This window comes from Vulpes lagopus, chromosome 16 (genome assembly GCF_018345385.1).
Source record: "Vulpes lagopus strain Blue_001 chromosome 16, ASM1834538v1, whole genome shotgun sequence".
NCBI lineage: Eukaryota > Metazoa > Chordata > Mammalia > Carnivora > Canidae > Vulpes > Vulpes lagopus.
The window spans coordinates 55,638,554-55,656,801 of record NC_054839.1 but is presented as its reverse complement, the minus strand read 5'-3'; the positions used below and the strand labels follow the sequence as shown (position 1 = coordinate 55,656,801).

General features: G+C 50.2%; 1 long non-coding RNA gene and 1 other non-coding gene across 2 annotated transcripts; both read left to right on the top strand.

Annotated features, from left to right (window-relative positions):
• The first annotated feature begins 9,380 nt into the window (after positions 1–9,380).
• Positions 9,381–15,331, top strand: LOC121477056. Its single transcript, XR_005984086.1, has 3 exons — positions 9,381–9,500; positions 14,659–14,793; positions 15,051–15,331. It is a non-coding gene; the product is annotated as an uncharacterized LOC121477056 (long non-coding RNA).
• On the top strand, positions 10,799–10,870 carry TRNAE-UUC. The gene has a single exon. It is a non-coding gene; the product is annotated as a tRNA-Glu (tRNA).
• Positions 15,332–18,248: the final 2,917 nt, after the last annotated feature.

Sequence of the window (18,248 nt, the reverse complement as noted above, 5' to 3'; positions counted from 1 at the left end):
TTGTCATAGGCTTGTGCAATACCCATGTCTGTCCACACCCCGATAATGACAGATACCCTTTAAGAGATAGAACACCACAGATGTTTGATTATATTTCACCCATAATTTGTGGCCCACATGACTTCATTGTATATAAGCTGATTTATAAGCTGTAAAGCATAATGCAAATGAGAAGTGGTATTTATTATTTGTATTCTTTCTGGTCTTTGGCTGAATTCCAGGGAGGTTTCTGTATCCGAGGGAGGATTTCAGAGGAGACAAAGAGAACAGAGAGCAAAATCTCAGAACTTATATAATCACCAGAGCAGTTTTAGAGTTTTGGAGACTTGGTATTTATAAATAATGGCCCTCCTCACTGTGCTTTTTGAAGTCAAAATTTGGACCTAGAGAAATTGGACAAATATCTCAATAGAGGGCACTAGTCCATGTATTGTTGCTGTTTCAAAATGGCAGGGACTGACTTCGACTATGTCAGTATCTGAAAGTTTAATAATACACATTTTCTTTTCAATCTCCATTTATTTTAATTGAATGGAATTCTTTTAGAAGCTGGTACCAGAAATTGGACAAAAGCTCATGCCACATCAGACTTCACTGGTGGATAATGGTAATATAATATATACTAATATAATAGTATAATAATATTAAATAATATTAAATAAATGCTAATCAGACATCAATCTGGATCTAGGTAATGGGCATTGTTATAACAGGGTGCCGTTCTATCAGCCTTTATCCTACCTACCAGTTTCTTTTGTCATTTTGGATTATGGGAAAGGGCCTATTTCATTAATATTGTCTTATGACTTTTACTGTAATAGTTGCCTTAAGTGAGAATTGAGTTGAATCAGTAGTTGGATTATATACACATAATATATGATATGCTTAAAATATATATGCTAAATATTATGTATATAATAATACAAAAATAAATAAATAATTACTTCTCAAACAGAGCTGGAAAATTTCTTTCCCCTAAACATAGAGGACGCACACACTTCTGAAATGCCTTTGCTGTGTTTCTAAATTTAACAAGAAGAGGGCCTGAGGAGAGAAAGATGCCCCCTCAAGTTAAGTTACCAGTAACTGCCCTGACTGGTGGACTGGAATTGCCTTCCGCTCTCCTAAGGCAAAGGTCATGAACCATCAGAGCCATTCATTTACTCTATACCACTCTGGGTGTGGCACTGTTCCAGGCCCTGGACAGTCTTGGAAGAAGGACACAGTCACCGCTGTTTAGGTTAACACCAAACGATAAGGACAAGTGCCTGGAAACAAGTAAATGGCCCGTGAACATTTCAGCAAGAAGGGGAACTGGAACCTTCTGGGGAGGCTTGTCATCGGGTGATTTCCAAGTGGTTTTGAGTGTGAAGGAGAGCTCTTGCTCATGCAGGGTAGGAGGGATGGTTCCAGCAGAATGAAGGCAAGAGTCTGTGTTGCTGAGCCTTAGGTGAGGGATCGGTCTGCAAAGCAGAAGGAAGGAGTGAGAAGTAGCTGGCTTATGTGTCTTGGCCTGAAGAGGTGCTTTGAAACTGCTGGAGATACTAACCCTCTTGGGCATCAGAGACTGTGACACCCTGCAGCGGCCTGCCTGGGAAACAGCCCAGGCTCTACAATAAGACACCCAGGAAGGCAGCCTGCTGCGGGTCAGGCTTGCAGGATGGGTGACTGACTGCTATCTCTAGTAACAATCCAGGAAGCTGAACACTAACCTCTGTCGCAATCAGCCCCAAATGGCCGGGACTTGATTCATAAGTGACAGCTTCCCTATTTTATCTCCTTTTCCAGCTAAGGATAAATCAGAGAAAGCTAAATATGTACCCCCTACCCAGTCACATAGGATGAGCCACTTCTAGTTAGGCTGACTCCAGCTGACCCGTGGCAACAGCCTCCAATCAGGGCACTCCTGCAGCCTTCCCTCTGTGTCACTATAAAACATTCCCAGTCCTCCGCCTGCCTTGGAATCTCTGCCAAAATGCTAGTGACAACTTGGCCTGACAACCTTCCTCCAGCAAGCTCTGAACAAATAGCCTTTGCTTTTCTCCTTCGGTTGCTCTTACCTTGGCTTCCACAGGAGGGCTGCTGCTGCTTTTTTGGCCTCACCTGCTGCGTAGCGGCCCCCTTGTGTTTCTGTCTCTACTTCAACAAGCATCGTTTGTCCTTTGCTTGGCATCTGACCCAGAGAAATAACAGAAAAAGATAGATTAACAGCAATGCCGGTGGGAGTTTGCTTTTTGAGGGTCACTAGGAAATGCTGTTGAGGGTCTCCTTTTGGGTAGGGCGGTAACAGCATGGGCTCCAACGGAACAGGCACTAGGACACGGTGCCTCTCTGATGTGGCCTGGATAGCTTTTTAATTTTAAAGGATGGGTAAGGAGAAATTCAACTCCTCTTGGGTCAGTAATCAGTAGTTGACTTACCCTGTACTTAGTAGTACGTCCCAAGCCTCTTTATAAAAGTTTTATTATCCTAAGAGTGGCTCCAAAGAAAGATCTCGTGGTTCAACGGAGTCTAATGGTTGGGAACTGTCTATCGGCGGCATGGAAGTTAATTATACGTTCTACTGAGTGCCCCTCTGAAAATCACATTTGTTTCAAGATTTGGGGCAATACTTACTTAGCCTGCTTTCTCATCTGCTGAGTCTCAGCCCTAGATGCCTAAAGGCAGTACAGGAAAATCATATCGTTTTGTTCTTGAGTTTTCTTTTTTTCCTTTTTCTTTTTCTTTCTTTCTTTCTTTCTTTCTTTCTTTCTTTCTTTCTTTCTTTCTTTCTTTCTTTTCTTTCTTTCTTTCTTTCTTTCTTTCTTTCTTTCCTCTCTCTCTTTCTTTCTTTCTTTCTTTCCTCTCTCTCTTTCTTTCTTTCTTTCTTTCTTTCTTTCTTTCTTTCTTTCTTCTTTCTTTTTCTTCTTTCTTTTTTATATCTCTGCTATGTGCATTGCCAGAAGTCCTCATTCCAGCCTCCAGATGTTTGGGTAGAAGAAACCCTTAAATCTCCTTTCCTCGTGCCTTACTGTCACATCAGGTGTTTGACATGCCATGGGTGCAAAACCAAGTATGATGATGATGTTGACAAATGAAGTGGGGAGGAGGGCTCCCTGTGGAAGCCCCAGCTCTTTGGCTTACATGCAAAGCTTCCTCGATCACCTCATCCTAACTTTTTGGAGCTGTCCTCCCCGGGAACCTTAGTTCCAGGGACACCGGCCATGCGCAAGTGTGTCCTGCATGTATTTGCTTCCAGCATCTTGCTCATGTTACATTCTTCATGCTCTCTCCCCACTACCCGCACCTGCCCAAAGGTTCCTTATTTTTTAAAAACATATTTTATTTATTTATTCAGGAGAGACACAGAGAGAAGAGAGAGAGGCAGAGACACAGGCAGAGGGAGAAGCAGGCTCCATGCAGGCAGCCCGATGCGGGACTCGGTCCTGGGTCTCCAGGACCACGCCCTGGGCCTAAAGCAGCACTAAACCCCTGAGCAACCTGGGCTGCCCCCAAAGTTTCCTTATTTTTAAAAGCCCAGCTCAGATTCTATGTAGTTTTTGACATTTTTGTGATTGCCTTTTCCAGAAGTGACCTTTTACCTCTTAATTCTCATGGTGGTTCTTGTCCTGACCACTCAGAGCGCCCTTCCGTGCACTCATCTGTGCAACCGTCTTCATTCGTGCATTCGCCCAATAAATATTTACTGAATGCCCACTAAATTCTCAGTTTTGCTCAAGGCGGGGATATATCAGTGATCAAAACTACAGAAGTGTTTGCACCCTGAGAGGAAAGGCAATGAACAAGATAAATAAAGAAATACATAAAACACATAGTATATCAAGTGCCAGTAGGTCTTCATGAGAGAATGTAAAGCAGGAAAAGGCAGGCTACTGAAATTTGTGATAGGGTGGATGGAGAAGGTCTCACTGAGAAGATCATTTCTACCGGATCCGAGAGTGGGGTCACGAAGCAAGTTATGAAGATATTCCCCTGCTACAGAAAGCGCTTTCCTCCCTGCACAAGTGCAAAGGTCCTGAGGCTGCAGCATATCTGGAGGATGTGAAGATGACAAGAGAGTAGCATGGCTGGATCCAAATGCTTTTGGCTGATGGGAGGGGATAATTAATGGGAGGGGACGGTTGCCATGGAGGGGCTTGTCGGTCATTGTTGGGATTTTGACTTCTGTGTGCAATGGGGAAGCCACTGGAGGGTTGTGGAGAGAGAAGTGACATGATCTGATTTGTTTTAAAAGAAGCGCTCAGGGGCGCTGGGGTGGCTCAGTCCATTAAGCCTCCTTTCAGCTCAGGGTCATGATCTCAGGGTCATAAGACCGAGGCCTGCGTGGAGCCCCACATCGGGTTCTCGCTTGTGGGGGAGTGTGCTGGAGATCCTCTCCACCTCCATCAGGCTCCACCTTTCAAAAAAATAAATAAATCTTTAAAAGCAGCCCTGAGGCTGCAGTGTTGAGACGAGGCTGTGGGATGGGGAGCTTGTGGGCCGAAGCAGGAGTGAGACTATCCCAGTGGTCCACGTGACAGATGTTGGAGGCTTGGGCCAGAGGAATGGGGAGAGGTGATCAGATTCTGGATATGGTTTCGTGATGGAGCCAACAGGATTTCCCAAGGGATCAGCTGGAGAAAAAGAGACAAAGAGAGAGAATGGAATCAAGGGTGATTCTAGGAGTTTCGGCCAGAGCAACTGGGAGCATGTTGCTGCCATTAACGGAAACGGGAAAGACAGCAGAAGGTTGCGGGGAGTGGGGGTGGCGGATGCTCACGAGCTCAGTTTCTAAACCTGTTCAGTTGGAGGTGCTCATCCGTCACCCGTGTGCGGAGGTCAAGCAGGTCAGCAGGTCGTGGCCTCGGAAGGGCAGGAGGTCTCAGGCCTCACGAATCTTCGTGCCTAGGTTGGTGGCTGCATGAGTCGACCAACCAACAGTGAGCAATGATTCTGAGTAGAGGTTAGGGGAGAAGGTTCTGAGATTTCTCATCCTGAGAGAGGAAACACGTTATTTTTTGTGAAGGTGGTAAAACCTGAAAATGGGAAGATGATGAGCGAGAAGGCACCCCGGAGAGTCATCTCTGGGCCCGTGTCAGCATCTGTGAAGTCTTAGGTCATGAAATACTTATTTTCATTGGTTTAAGAAGAGCCCATAGCATCTTGACTCTCCCCTGAAGATGCCATCGGGGCTCAGGATGTAAGTCATCATTCTTGCTGAAGGCGTCGCCGTCATTAGTATCGCCGGTGGCAGCCCCCTATGCACTACGTATAATAGGAGAGTCGGTTTGATATTAAGAGTTCAGATGCTGGAATTCTTGAATTCGCCCTCCCTTCGGCAGCACATATCCTAAAACTGGAATTCTTGAATTCTGCTTCTTCCCTTTATACGTCGTAAGACTAAGCAAATCACTTGACCTTCCTGTGTTTGTTTTCTAATCTGTAAAATGGGTGTAATATTAATCGCAGCGAGTCGTCGTGACAATTCAATTGTTCCCACACTAAAGTGTTTAGAATTATGTGGCACGTAGTGGCTCGTCCATGTGACGGGTATTATTTTTATATCCAGCACCGCCGATACATACCGGGTGCCACGATGGACACTGGATTTGACATCACTCCTGGCTGTGGATCTACTGATGGTAATTGAGACAGATTATCTCACAGGGAAAAGGGAAAATGAGCTTAGGAAGCTCACTCAAGGCAGAACTGCTGGTGGGAAGCTCAGAAAGGAACCAGAAAGAGTTCTCAGCCCCCACACAACTCGATGCCCACCTAGCACTTCAGTGGCGAAGTAAAGGTCTAAGCGAGGGCCTCAGAGGGCCGTACTTTCAGTATCTGGGCGGCTGCCACATGCCAAGGCCGGCCACGTTCTGTCAGTGCCAGGCCTTGGGGCACCTGGACTCGCACCACTCTGGAGGGGGGTTCTCCAGGAGGAGGAGAAGGGCTCTGTCTCTCTGTCCCAGGGCTGGTCCCTGGCAGGAGCCAACAGACAGGCGAGTATGAGGACGGTCTGCCAAAGCTCTGCCTGTCTTCTGTGAGCAAAGTGGACGAAAGGAAGGCATTAGGGAAGAAACGAGAGCACCCGTGAGGTGGGGAAGGGGGTTCGCAGAACAGCCGCGTGGTTTCCATCCTGCCTGAAACGATGGCTCCCTGAGACCCGGAGTTGCCTTGCCACCTCTGTGCTGTGTCGGAACCAAGGCTATGCCCCTGGGGCTCATTGACTGGCTCCCGAATGAATAAGTGAATCAAGTCAGCAACCACTGATATGTCAGGACATGTCAGGAAAGATATGCTGTGCAGGTGTTCTTGCCTGACCCAAGAAGAATAGGTTCCTCCTGTTATTTGTTGATTTAAGGGGAAGAAGTCACCTTTACATAAGGAAGGTCTCCCACCCCCCCCCCCCCAAAAAAAGCAAAGATATTTTAGGAGACTGATTCATTCGATAAATGGTTCCATGGGCCAAGGCCTGTGCTAGAAAGCTGGGAATACAACAGGATGAGGACCAGACTCAGCCATCAGGAGTTTGCGGGCCACCAGCCCCAGGGTTCGTGGCGTGTGTGCGCGGAACAGCACTAGCCCGTTTTCAGGAGTTCAAGGGTATTGGCCCTGAGTCACGGGATGAGTAGGAGTCGCTAGATTTGGGGTAAGGTGAAGGGCAGAGTGAGAGAACCTAAACCAGCCCCGAGGAAACTCCGTCATCCCAGTGGCCTCCTGAGCTCAGATCCAGTTTTAGAAACTGAACCTAGTGTTAGGCCATGAAGATGAACTCACCCCAACTGGTCAGCAGGGGCAGGTGCTGTTACCCAAAAGAGCTTCGGGGTTGACTTCGTGCCCTAGGCTGGGATCGCTCCCCGGGAGAGCGGGGTTTAATTGGCGCCCTTAGAAAGGGTATGTCCCGAGCCCACTGAAATGGAAACCGTCCTGACGCCTGCACGACTGGCAGGCAGGGCCCCGAATCGCACCCAGCACTTGGGCTGATAGAGATGCCCGGCGAGTACAATATGTTTGGGGCTTTTTCCCAGTATCAAATGAGGCCGGGGAGAGGCGGCCTTGGACGCATGGGAACAGGAATAGCTGTTCCTTGTGTCAACAAGGAGGCTTTTTTAGTGTGTGCGGAACTAAAGAAATGCAGCTCGCTTACTGGTCTGGCTAAACTTCAAAAATTTGTGTGTGTGTTTTTTTCTTCCTCCCAGGAACATTTTGTTCACGCTGGTGGTTAAAAGGGGGCAGCTTTCACATAGAAGTACGGCAGGAAGCATTTAAGTTGGTTAAAAGGAAGGACTATTTGGTAGGATGATTGAGTGCAGGACTGGGTTCCCAGGGGGATTATGGAGTCCAATTTTTATTCATGGACTTTGCTAGTAAATAGCTCAAGTAGTAAGGGTGGCAAGGCATTTCAGTGCACTTCACCACTTTTTAAAGGCCTGCGCTTTGGGATTCAGAGGAAACGGGAGTGACTTGTGACCAGGAGGGTCCAAGGCGGATTCGTTGGGGTGAAATGTCCTTGGAGTTGGGGTCAGATGTGGAAAGAAGAGTGGGGAGGGCAGTACACAGACAGGTGGAGCGAAGGGACCAGGCGGGAAAGCTCGTGGGACCAGTAGGGTGATCTGGAAAGTGGTCTCTGAAGAGGGGCGCGGGAGGATTAGCAGGTATGGGAGGGCTGGATTATGGAGAGTGTGGAAGGCTTGGCCAGGGAATCTAGATCTTACATGTCATCCTAAAATTGACAGGAGGCAATAATTAAGCAAGAGTGTTTATTTGGGATCAAAGAATTGCAATTTAGGGTACACAGACTTGGGTGGCAAACCAAAGAGTGTTCCACTAGGGAGCAAAAGTCAGGGGTTTTTAAAGCAAAAATGGAATGCTTGTATATATATTTAAGATTTTATGCATTTGAGAGTGTGAACATGAGTCGGGGGCAGGGAGGGAGGGTCAGAAGGAGAGGGTCCCAGGGAGGAGGAGAAGCAGACTCCCCGCTGAGTCTGACACAGGGCCCCAGGACCCTGGGATCACGACCTGAGCTGAAGGCAGATGCTTAACGGACTGAGCCCCCCACGGGCCCTGCCTATATACATTGCTTACAAATAATTTTTTTTTTAATTTTTATTTTATTTATTTATTTTTTTACGAAGAAGTTTTTATTGGTATTGGTGGCAGAAAGCTAGTCTTAACGGAATAGAATTGGTTGCTGAGTCTGTCACTAAGTGAACCTCCTTACGGTAGCAGGTATTGGGGCTCAGTCCTTAGAATATTTGCACTTTGGCCCAGTTCAAAAGTGTGTGTGGTTCCACGTGCGTAGGGCCCGCCTCCTTAATGGCCTTGACATAAGTGACCCCCATTTCATTTCACCTTTCACATCCTCCACAGGCAACTACAAGCCATTTTTTTTCAGGTTTTCGAGCAGGAAAGGGAAATGATGGACATCGTGCTTTAGGGATCATGGTCTTTTAGAGACTTACAGTTTTAGGGAACTCACAGTCATGTTGTTCAGTGTCTCTCACAGTCCGGTGGTGGCATCCGCATCATCGCAGGGGGCGGGGCTTGTTAAAATTCAGACTGCCAGGCCCTGCTCCCAGAAGTTCTGATTTGGAACCTGCAGTTAAACTGCCACTGCAGATCCTGGTACCACTAGAGAAAGAGCCACGCCGGGGGAACACTGCTGGCCTCCTGGGAGCTACTGTCCAAGGGCCCCAAGCACGGAAGCCCCAGGTGAAGCCACAGAGAGCCACTGAGAAAGAGAGTCGCCCCTAGAACCCATTCAGGCCCGGGCAGCAGGACGGCCACCTCGGTCATCACCAGGCCAGCGGGAAGTGGCAGGTCCCCCGTTCTCTCGCTCTCCCTACACTGCGATCTTGGGGGGCCTCGGGACTCTCAGAAGGAAATGAAACGCGAAGTGGATGGCACCCTGTTCCCCCCCCAGTGAACGGGGCCCAGTGCGGTGTGCGTAAATATTTAAGCAGCGCCCCGCTCTTCTTTAGCCGCACACCAGCTCCCCTTGGCTCCTGTGGTGTCACAGTCCCAGCATGGCCACCCCGGGCTGCAGGCTACCAGTGGGATGTCACTGAGCGCAGGGCGGGAAGCCCACAGGTGGCCTTGCTGAGCTGAGAGGAGCCCAGTGCTCCCAGCCTGAAGTCATGCTTACGCTGGGCTGGAGGGACAGAACTCTCTAGAAGGAAGACTGAGTTGCTGGAAAGCCTGTGTCCTGCAACCCTGCTTTATTATCTAAAGTGACCCCAGGGCTTTCCGTGACTGCCCACATTTGTCCCCAGTGGCAAGGGGAAAAACGGAGCAGATTTTAGCTTGGGGCCGGGAAGCAACCCCAATGGAGTGGCATTCTCGTTCTATGTGAAGATGGTGTCCGTGCAATGTGCGGGTTACCTCGGTGACTTTTAAGAACTTGCAAATGGCTTTTTCAAAAAGACTGTCATCCAGCGGCCACAGGACCTGAAAGGCCACACGGGAAACCTCAGCCCTTGGTGGAGAACCGCGGGGTGCTAAGGCCTTCCGTCCACCATGAGGTTTGTTTTGCAGCCTTTCGTGTCCTCAGATGTCCCCCCCCCCCAAGGACGACCAGGGTCTTTCACTGATTACAAACCCCAGCGTCCGAAGCTGCTCAAAGGTGCAGGGAGGGCACAGGCGACAGGTGTCCCAGGTGCCCTGCAGGGCCAGGCCGCCGGCGCCAGGTGCTCGTGTTTCTTCGGAGCCCATCAAGCTCCCGGGGGCTTGGGTTAGGGCCCCCCCCCGGGGCGCTTCCTCGGGGCCACACCGGCGGCCTTAGGGACCCCGCACCCCGAGGGCTCTGTGCGCCCGCCCAGCCCCGAGGGCCCCGCGCTCCCCGCCAAGGGCTCCGCCGACCCGGGGGCTTCCGCGGGCTCCTCCGCTCCATTCGCAGACCCCCCCGTCGCCTGCTCGGGCGGCGCGAACCTGCCTTTGCCGTTGGGTCCCCGAGACCCCGGGATGCTCCGGGCTTCCAGGCCGCCGAGGCTGGCCCCGGAGACGCAGCGGGAACCTGCCCGGGCCCCCGGGGTGGGGGTGGGGAGGGGAGGGGAGGGGAGGGGAGGGTAGGGTGGGGAGGGGAGGGGAGGGGAGGGGAGGGGAGGGTGGGGAGGGGAGGGGAGGGGAGGTGGGGAGGGGAGGTGGGGAGGGAGGGGAGGGGAGGGGAGGTGGGGAGGGGAGGTGGGGGAGGGGAGGGGAGGGGAGGTGGGGAAGGGAGGGGAGGGGAGGGGAGGGGAGGGGAGGGGAGCGGAGGGGAGGGGAGGGGAGAGGAGGCCGGGCCTTGCCCCGACGTGACCCCGCGGGCTGGAGACGCAGCGGGAACCTGCCCGGGCCCCCCGGGGGGGTGGGGGTGGGGGTGGCCGGGCTCGGGGTGCTGGGCCGCGCCCCGAGGTGACCCCGCGGGCTGGAGACGCAGCGGGAACCTGCCCGGGCCCCCGGGTGTGGGTGGGGGTGAGGCCGGGCTCCGGGCTCCGGGCCGCGCCCCGCGGTGGCCTCGGCTGCGGCGGGGGACGACGGCCGCGCGGCTCCCCGGCTTCCCCCCGAGTCCGCCTCACAGCCCGGCCCGCGCGCTCTGCGGGATCCCCGGAACCCGGACTCCGACCCTCCGATCGCGGGGGGCGGGGCGGACGCGGCGTCTAGAACGGGCGGCGGTGCGCTCCGGGAGGACGCGAGGGCGGGCGGGGAGCGGAAGGGGTTACGGCGGCCTCGGGCTCCCCGCAGGCGCAGAAGCGGGCCTGACGCCGGCCGCCCGGCGAGGAGGGCGGGCGGAAGCCGCCGCGAGCGACTCAACTTACCTCCGCCGGCCGCCTCGCTCGTCGTCTCCCACATGGTCTAGCGGTTAGGATTCCTGGTTTTCACCCAGGCGGCCCGGGTTCGACTCCCGGTGTGGGAACGCCAAACCTTTTAGGAAAAAAATAAACAAACCCTAAACAACCCAATTTACGCCTTCCTTCCCCAAAAGAAGGCTATTTTTTCTTTTGATTTTGATTTTTATGTTTTATTTTTATTTATTTTTAAAGAAAAACCGATCTCCCAATTTCAGAGCAGCAGGGAAGCCCGGGCCTCGAAGGGCCGCGGGGCCTCCCTCCCCAGAGCCGGCGCGGCCGGCGGGGAGAAAGGCAGCTTTTTAAAAAAATTTTATTTATTTAATTTTATTTTTATTTAATTATTTTTATTTTTATTTTATTTATTTATTTTATTTAATTTTATTTATTTATATTTATTTTTATTTGTTTATTTTTATTTTATTTTATTTTTATTTTATTTATTTATTTTATTTATTTTAATTTTATTTTATTTATTTATTTTATTTATTTATTTATTTTATTTTTATTTTATTTATTTATTTTATTTATTTTAATTTAATTTTATTTATTTATTTTATTTTTATTTTATTTATTTTACTTTATTTATTTTATTTTATTTATTTTATTTTATTTATTTTATTTTATTTTATTTATTTTATTTTATTTTATTTTATTTTATTTTATTTTATTTTATTATTTTATTTTAGTTTTTTAAGAAAGGCAGCTTTTGAAACGGGGGAGGGGATTAAACCGCGGCGAAGACAACGGGTCGCGCGCGGTGCTCACACACGTTGCACTGCTGGGACCGCTCCCTGCTCGGTGGGTCCGGAGCCAATGGCCGCGAAGGGCTCTTCTTTGAAAAAAAAAAAAAAAAAAAAAAAAAGGCAGAAAAGACGCATCTGGGGACGTCGGAGGTTCCCGGGCTGCGCGAGGCCAGGCGGTGAGGGCCTCGGGTCGGCGCAGGTGCAGCGCTCGCCAGCGGAAGAGCCTCCCTAACCGGTTAGGGACGCGGGCGGCGGGGCGCGGGGAGGTCACTGCGGAGCCGCCGCCGACCTGCTGCATCCCACACGCCGAGTCTAACCTCGCAGAACTCGCGATCCGCTGAACTGGAACCAGGAGTCCCGTCGCCAGGCGCCTTCCAGCTGTTGCCCCAGAAGCGCATCCCGTGCGGCGCAAGGTTTAGGTCGCCGGCCACCCCCAAGCAGTCGCCCTCCGCGCCCTCCCGGGGCGCCCGCAGGCCACCCACCCTCCCTGGGTCTGGAAGCCTCACCCACCCCCTTGCTCCCAGACTGCCACCAGCACCAAGAGAGCCTTGGAGCCCCAGTGACTCTGCGATCTGCTCTCCTTGTGAGGTCCCTTATGGGGATCCACCCTCAGGGGCGCAAAACCAAGAGACACTTAGGAGGCGGAAACAGGCCTTTATTTCAAAATTCCTACTAAAAGGGCTGGGAGGAGAGATTTCACCCTGAGCCGGTGATGCGCGGCTATGGAAATCAAGTAGGACAGGACTGATAGGAAAATAAAAAGCCCGATCATCATCCTGCTAGGTAATGTCCATCGAGGGCTTGCTATGAGCCAGGCTACATGCTTTACATGCCTTTTTCGATTTAATCCTTATTTTGTTACTGGATAATGTTATTATGCCTCTATCAGCCAGGGGCCCGGTAGGAGACTGATGATAAATTCTTAGCAGAGAATTTAATAAAGGCACTTATTGCAGGTTTATTTACAGTTTAGGGAAACAAAGGATAATGCAGGTAGTCCTCCGGGCTCCTGGGTCTAAATGGGTGGGGGGTGGGGGGGAGGGTTGCTGATGGAGAGGCCTGCCAGTGAGGAGTTGTGAGGCTTTTTTTGTTTGTTTCAAAATTTGCTTTTATCTAGTAAGTGAGTTCCATTCACACGAAGGCTGTCAAGTGTACTCATCCTATGAATAATTCATTCCCATAAACTAGATTTTGGGGCTCATGGATTTGACAAAAGCTTTCTTCAGATGCCTATGATAGTTGAGACTCAGAGTGTAATAGGTACTCTTTTTTTTTTTTTTCTTCTAAAATGGGTTTATTTTAGAGAATGGGAGAGAGCTGGGGGCAGGGAGAGAGAGAATCTTCAACAGACTCCCTGTTTGGGGATGGAGCCTGGTGCAGGGCTCCATCCCATGACCCTGAGGTCATGATCTGAGCCAAAATCAGGAATCAGCCGCTATCAACTAAGCCAACCAGCCTCCCCCATAGTAGGCACTTCTTAAGGACATGCTTAATAAAATGAAGGAGTTTGTGGGGGAGATGGTTGTTTGAGTTATATTCTGTGTTTTTAAAGCTTTGCATCTTTGCAAAACATTTTGCCATGATCTTCATGACTAATACTCATAATCGGTCTTTAGATTCAGTGACCGCTTGAGGTGCAAAGGTCCTTAGTAGTCATTTAACTGAGCGCCTGGTGTTAGTCATGAAGCACTGGATCTGGGATTTTATTCCTCTGATTTCTTGGTCTTGGACTTTAGATTTATCCATAAAAAGGTGGAATCTCTGCACGGCATCCTGGTCAGACACCACTCTTTCCAAATCCTGGCTTCAGGGAAAGGCATTGGGTGCAGAAAAGATGAGTTTTTAAGTTTTGTTGTATCTGGCTTTTGGTCGGTGTCCACAGAATGCCTGCATGAGCGCAGTCATAACAGATTTGGAGGTTTTAAAAAATTCGTCATATACACATTTCTAGAAAGTGAGGATCTTTATTTGGGATATTTGCAGCAGCCACAGGTTCTCCGTACGCTTCCAGTTTTGCATATGGCCATAAAGTCTGAGGGCGTCCGCCTGAAGGTTGCTGTATGTCCATCCACATGTAGACTTGCAGTCCTGTGGACTGGCACGTATGGCTCCTCGGAGGGAGATGCTGCACGCAGGAAACATCTTCCATGATCACAACACTAAAGCTTCATATTAATACAGGAAAGGGAAGGCAAACTCAGAATTTAACTCCCCCACGTTGTAAAGCTGCATAACTTGGAAAAACACTGAACACTTGGAAAATCACTGGAACAAATCATCAAAAAAATCAATTTGCAAACACCTAGAAGACCACAGGGTCCTCAGTAATCATCGCACATAGCTTTGTGGAAAACAAAGCTTATCGGAAAAATCTAATTTCCTTCTGTCACAGAGTGACAGGCACGGTGGCCGGGGGGAGCAGCCGAGGTACCGTATCCCGATCTTAGACACCGGGGATTTTGCCCTTTGTCGTGTACTCATGAAGAAAATGTAGGTAAGGCTATTGCCACCTGGCAGCGACACGTCAAACCCAAGGTCAGGGCTGGGCTTCGCCCCGGTGGGCAGCCGACACTCCGTCTGTGCAGAAGTGACCTCAAGCTTTCCCAGGCCTCTGCTTGGTTCCTTATTTTTAAAATGTCATTCAGGTGTTGTTTACGGACATCACTTCATCGGTTCCTCAGTTTCCTGGACTCTAGTTTGGGATTAATAATAGGACCGGCCTCACGGCATCGTGAAGATGAGATCAGAACGTGCGTGTCAAGGGCTGGGCCCCGGGCGAGGCGGGCGGCCACCGGTCGGCCTCGCCGTTAGCACCAGCGTCCCCACTGCCGGCACGTTTGGCTCCTCTTTCTCCTCTACTCCCAGTCACAACCTACCCCGTCAGCTGCTCACGGGGTCCTGTGTCTGCCTTTACTCTGTGTCCCCTCTCCTGAAACGCTCTTGGGCCCTTCCTCCAAATATCCGCCTCTTACCCATCCTACCAGGCTTCCTTCCAATGTGGTGTCCTTCTCGGAGCTTCCCCCACCTTTCCAGCCACCGGGAAGCTCTTCGGACTCCCCTTCCGTGTCATGTGTACCCGTCTGCTGATGCTTATTCCTGTCTAACTTCAGGTCTTGACTCAGATGTCACTTCCAAGGTCTGCCTTGCGCCAGGGACAGGGGTCCTACTCGGCTCTGCACATCTCTGTCTCGCCGCACCTGCCGTGGCCCCACATGATGTGCTCCAAGGCCAGCGCCCTGCACCCAGTAAGTGCTCAATAAACGTGCTGAGGGGCGGTGTGAGCCGGACAAGGACTGTATTGTCCTAAGGGACACCTTAGGCTCCAAGTTACAGAAAGCCACTGGAACTAGTTGGGGCCCAAGGGAATCACAGGCTTATATAACCCAACTGTGGGAAGTGGGGTAGTGTGGCTGGCCTCAAGAACAACCAGAACCAGTGCTCTCTCTCTCTCTCTCTCTCTCTCTCTCTGTCACACAGTCAGATTTATTCTCATCCCCTGCAGGCCAGCTGCTTCCAAGGCATCTGGGCACTCCCAGCCCCAAGTTCATTCTGCCCAGCTTCTCCAATCAAGAGGGAAGGCCTTTCCTAATTTCTGTTGCAAAGTTCCTGGGGAGGAATTCGGTGTCGCCTGGGCCCGATGCCCTCCTGATGGTGGATGCTCGTGGGGTATTAGGGTTGGCAGCCCTCCTTAGAATCCCGCGGTGGAGAGGCAGGAGGAACGGACTAGAATCAAGCCAGATAAATCGTGGTGATGGTCGCCTCACTTTGTGAATGTACTAAAACCCTCTCAGCCGTAAAAGACAGAATTTTATGGTATGTGAATCCCATCTCAATAAAAAAATAATAAAAAGTAAGCCAGAAATAAAATCCTGCTGGCAAAATAAACATTTTTTTATATTCTTTTTATTCAAGCCATTCATTTATTCAGTCAACATTTATAGTGTGTCTCTTATATGCCAGCAGTGGCCTAGATGATTTACAGTTTAGTTGGGGAATCACACACACGCACACACACATCAGGTAAGAAGTTTGGATTGCATTGTCAATGTGCTGGGAAATCTCTGGAAGTTTAAGCATGGAGGGAGATCTACCCCAGGATGGGATTCCCTGGATTTGAGGGGCTTTGAGAATCTTCTGGCCTGGCCCTCTGCCTGGGGTCAGCAGCAAGCACACTTTTTTTGTAGGAAGAAGAGAATGTTTTAACAGGTCTCTCAAGATGGCCTCACAAGCTCATCCTCAGAATGTGGCAACTTTGTCATAAGGCTTCCTTTTGGGCCAACCCAGATCACATTATACTTTTTTAGCCCGTTTGCCCAAAGTTAGCCAACCTGCGAAGTTGGAAGGCACAGTCCCTAAGCCCCAACTGCAAGCTTGAGGGGCTTGCTGGAACCACCCTCAGGTCTGATGCTGTCCCAGAAGGACCCACAGGACTCCGTGAAAGCTGCAGTACCATGGTTAGGGTTTATTACAGGGAAAGGAGACAGAATGAAGTCACTCAAAGGAAGAGACACATGGGGCAAAGTCTGGGAGGGTTCCAAGTGCCAAACTTCCATCGCCTTCTCTCTCCACGGAATCAGGATGTGTCACCCTCCCAGTGTTGGTGTGTGACAATAAGCATTGAATATTGCCAACCAGAGAAGCTCATCTTAGTTTTCGTTGGGGCTTTATTTATTTATTTATTTATTTATTTATTCACAAGAGACACACAGAGAGAGGCAGAGACACAGGCAGAGGGAGAGCAGGCTCCCTATGGGGAGCCCGAAGGCAGCTGCTCAACCCTAGGTGCCCCTAATTGGGGCTTTTTATGTAGGCATGGTTGATGGATCACCCAAGTGGCTGAACTCTCAGTCTCTAGGCTTAATGATAACGAAGTGACCCAGACTCTGAGTCACATGGTCTTTCGGACATGCCCAGCTACCCCCTAAAACTGTCAGGTGTGCCCAGCACCTGTCCTAAAGAAAGATACTCCTAGCAGATATGACATAGATTAAATCTTCCCAGACCCCTTTCCGGGCAAGTCCAAATCCTTTACTATCCATCCTTTTTCTTCCCCGTAACTTTCTCCTCATTAGAGACAGAGGAGAGAGGATTGGTTATTGTCACAAGCTGCAAAACATTGATCAGTGCTCAGGACAGCAGCTCCTGCCAGCTCGGGCTGCCCTCCCGGCTTCTCTCCAGACTTCCCAAGGGGAAGTTCCCAAAAGAGGGGTTTGGACAAACTGGGGGTTGAGCAGTAGCAGGTTTTCTCTGAGGCCCAAGCTCTTTGGCCAGCAGTCTCAAGTCCCCGTGCTCAGATTTTAAGATGGAAACAGTGAGCCCTTGGGTGTGTCTGCTACCGCCCCAGAACCCCAGGTTAGTTTGGGGAATGTCATCTGCATTAGGATTGCCACCAGAAGCTCGAAAGCCAAAATCACAGAGTTGCAGGTGGAAAATGGAGGCTTTACTTGTAAAGGCTTTGTCCAGTTCTGGCAGCATTTGAGAGTGGACCTGGGGAGATCACCTCCTCCCTGCCCCCCCCCTCAGTGGGTCTTGGCTCTGTTGGCCGACATCTGCAGGACCTTCTGATTATGTATACACTTGGAGAGTCTATTTGCCAAGGGCAGTGACCCCCCCCCCGCCCCCGTTTATTTCTTGCCTCTGGGTGCTTCATGGCCTAGTGCTGTTTTCCATTCTAAGCTCTAATACAGACAAATTGGAAGTGGGGGAGTGGAGAGGAGGGCAGGGGATTTTGTAAGCATCCCATGTGTTCACTGAGTGGAGGTGGAAACGGTGAACCTGACGGCTATCAGAAGCCGGAGTAATTTTCCATAACCTGTGCTTGTTAATGTCCTGATTGGGGTTAATGGATTCAAGGGAGGCAGAGAGAGTGGCGCAGGGGAGGGACGGGAAGGGGGACTAATCAGAAGCTGGCAACAGCTCAGTGGTGGGGTGTGAAGGGAAGGGATGATTTGTTGACAACCCCAAGATGATAAGCATCCCCAGAGAGGCAGAGAAGTGGGGCAGAGAGAATGAGATTTGTCTCCTCTGACAAACCCGAGGCGCTGCTGGGACGTCTAAATGGAGCAACCTCCGAGCTCAGGAAATCGAGGCGGGGACACCTGTGAAAGCAGACACCTTGGGGGCAATCGTCATTTTCAGGCAGCTAGGAGGGGACCTCTGGGGTTTTCTCACCGAGCAGGGCCTGGCTGGTGCAGGGGGGTCGGTGGTAGAAAGGGAGGAGAGGGAGGAGCGTGGGCTTGGGAAGGTGGGACAGGTTCTGCTGTGCGTGTGACCTGCGGTGACAGGCATCTCGGGGGCAGGCAGCGTGGATTTGACATTTCGTGTGATGATTCCCTGGCAGATGGCAGCAAAGTGTCTCGGGGAAGGTGTGACTTTTTCTAATTTGTGCCAAGGTACTCTATGAGCTGGGAAAGGCTCTGGGCTACTTGTTAGGTTATTATTATTATTATTTATTTATTTATTTATTTATTTATTTATTTATTTATTTAATTTATTTTGTATTCGCCTTGCAAATTTTCCAGTCTTTTCTGATCTGGCTACATCATGTGAGGAAGCGGTCAAAGCCCCTGTGCTGCTGACTATTTTGTAAGCTGGGAACTTTCAGCTCGGCACACAGCCTCCCGCATGCGCTTGGTGTGGGATTGCGGGACACCCTGGAAGGGTGAGTGGTACAAATGTCCTGGGGCGCCGCTCAGCACGT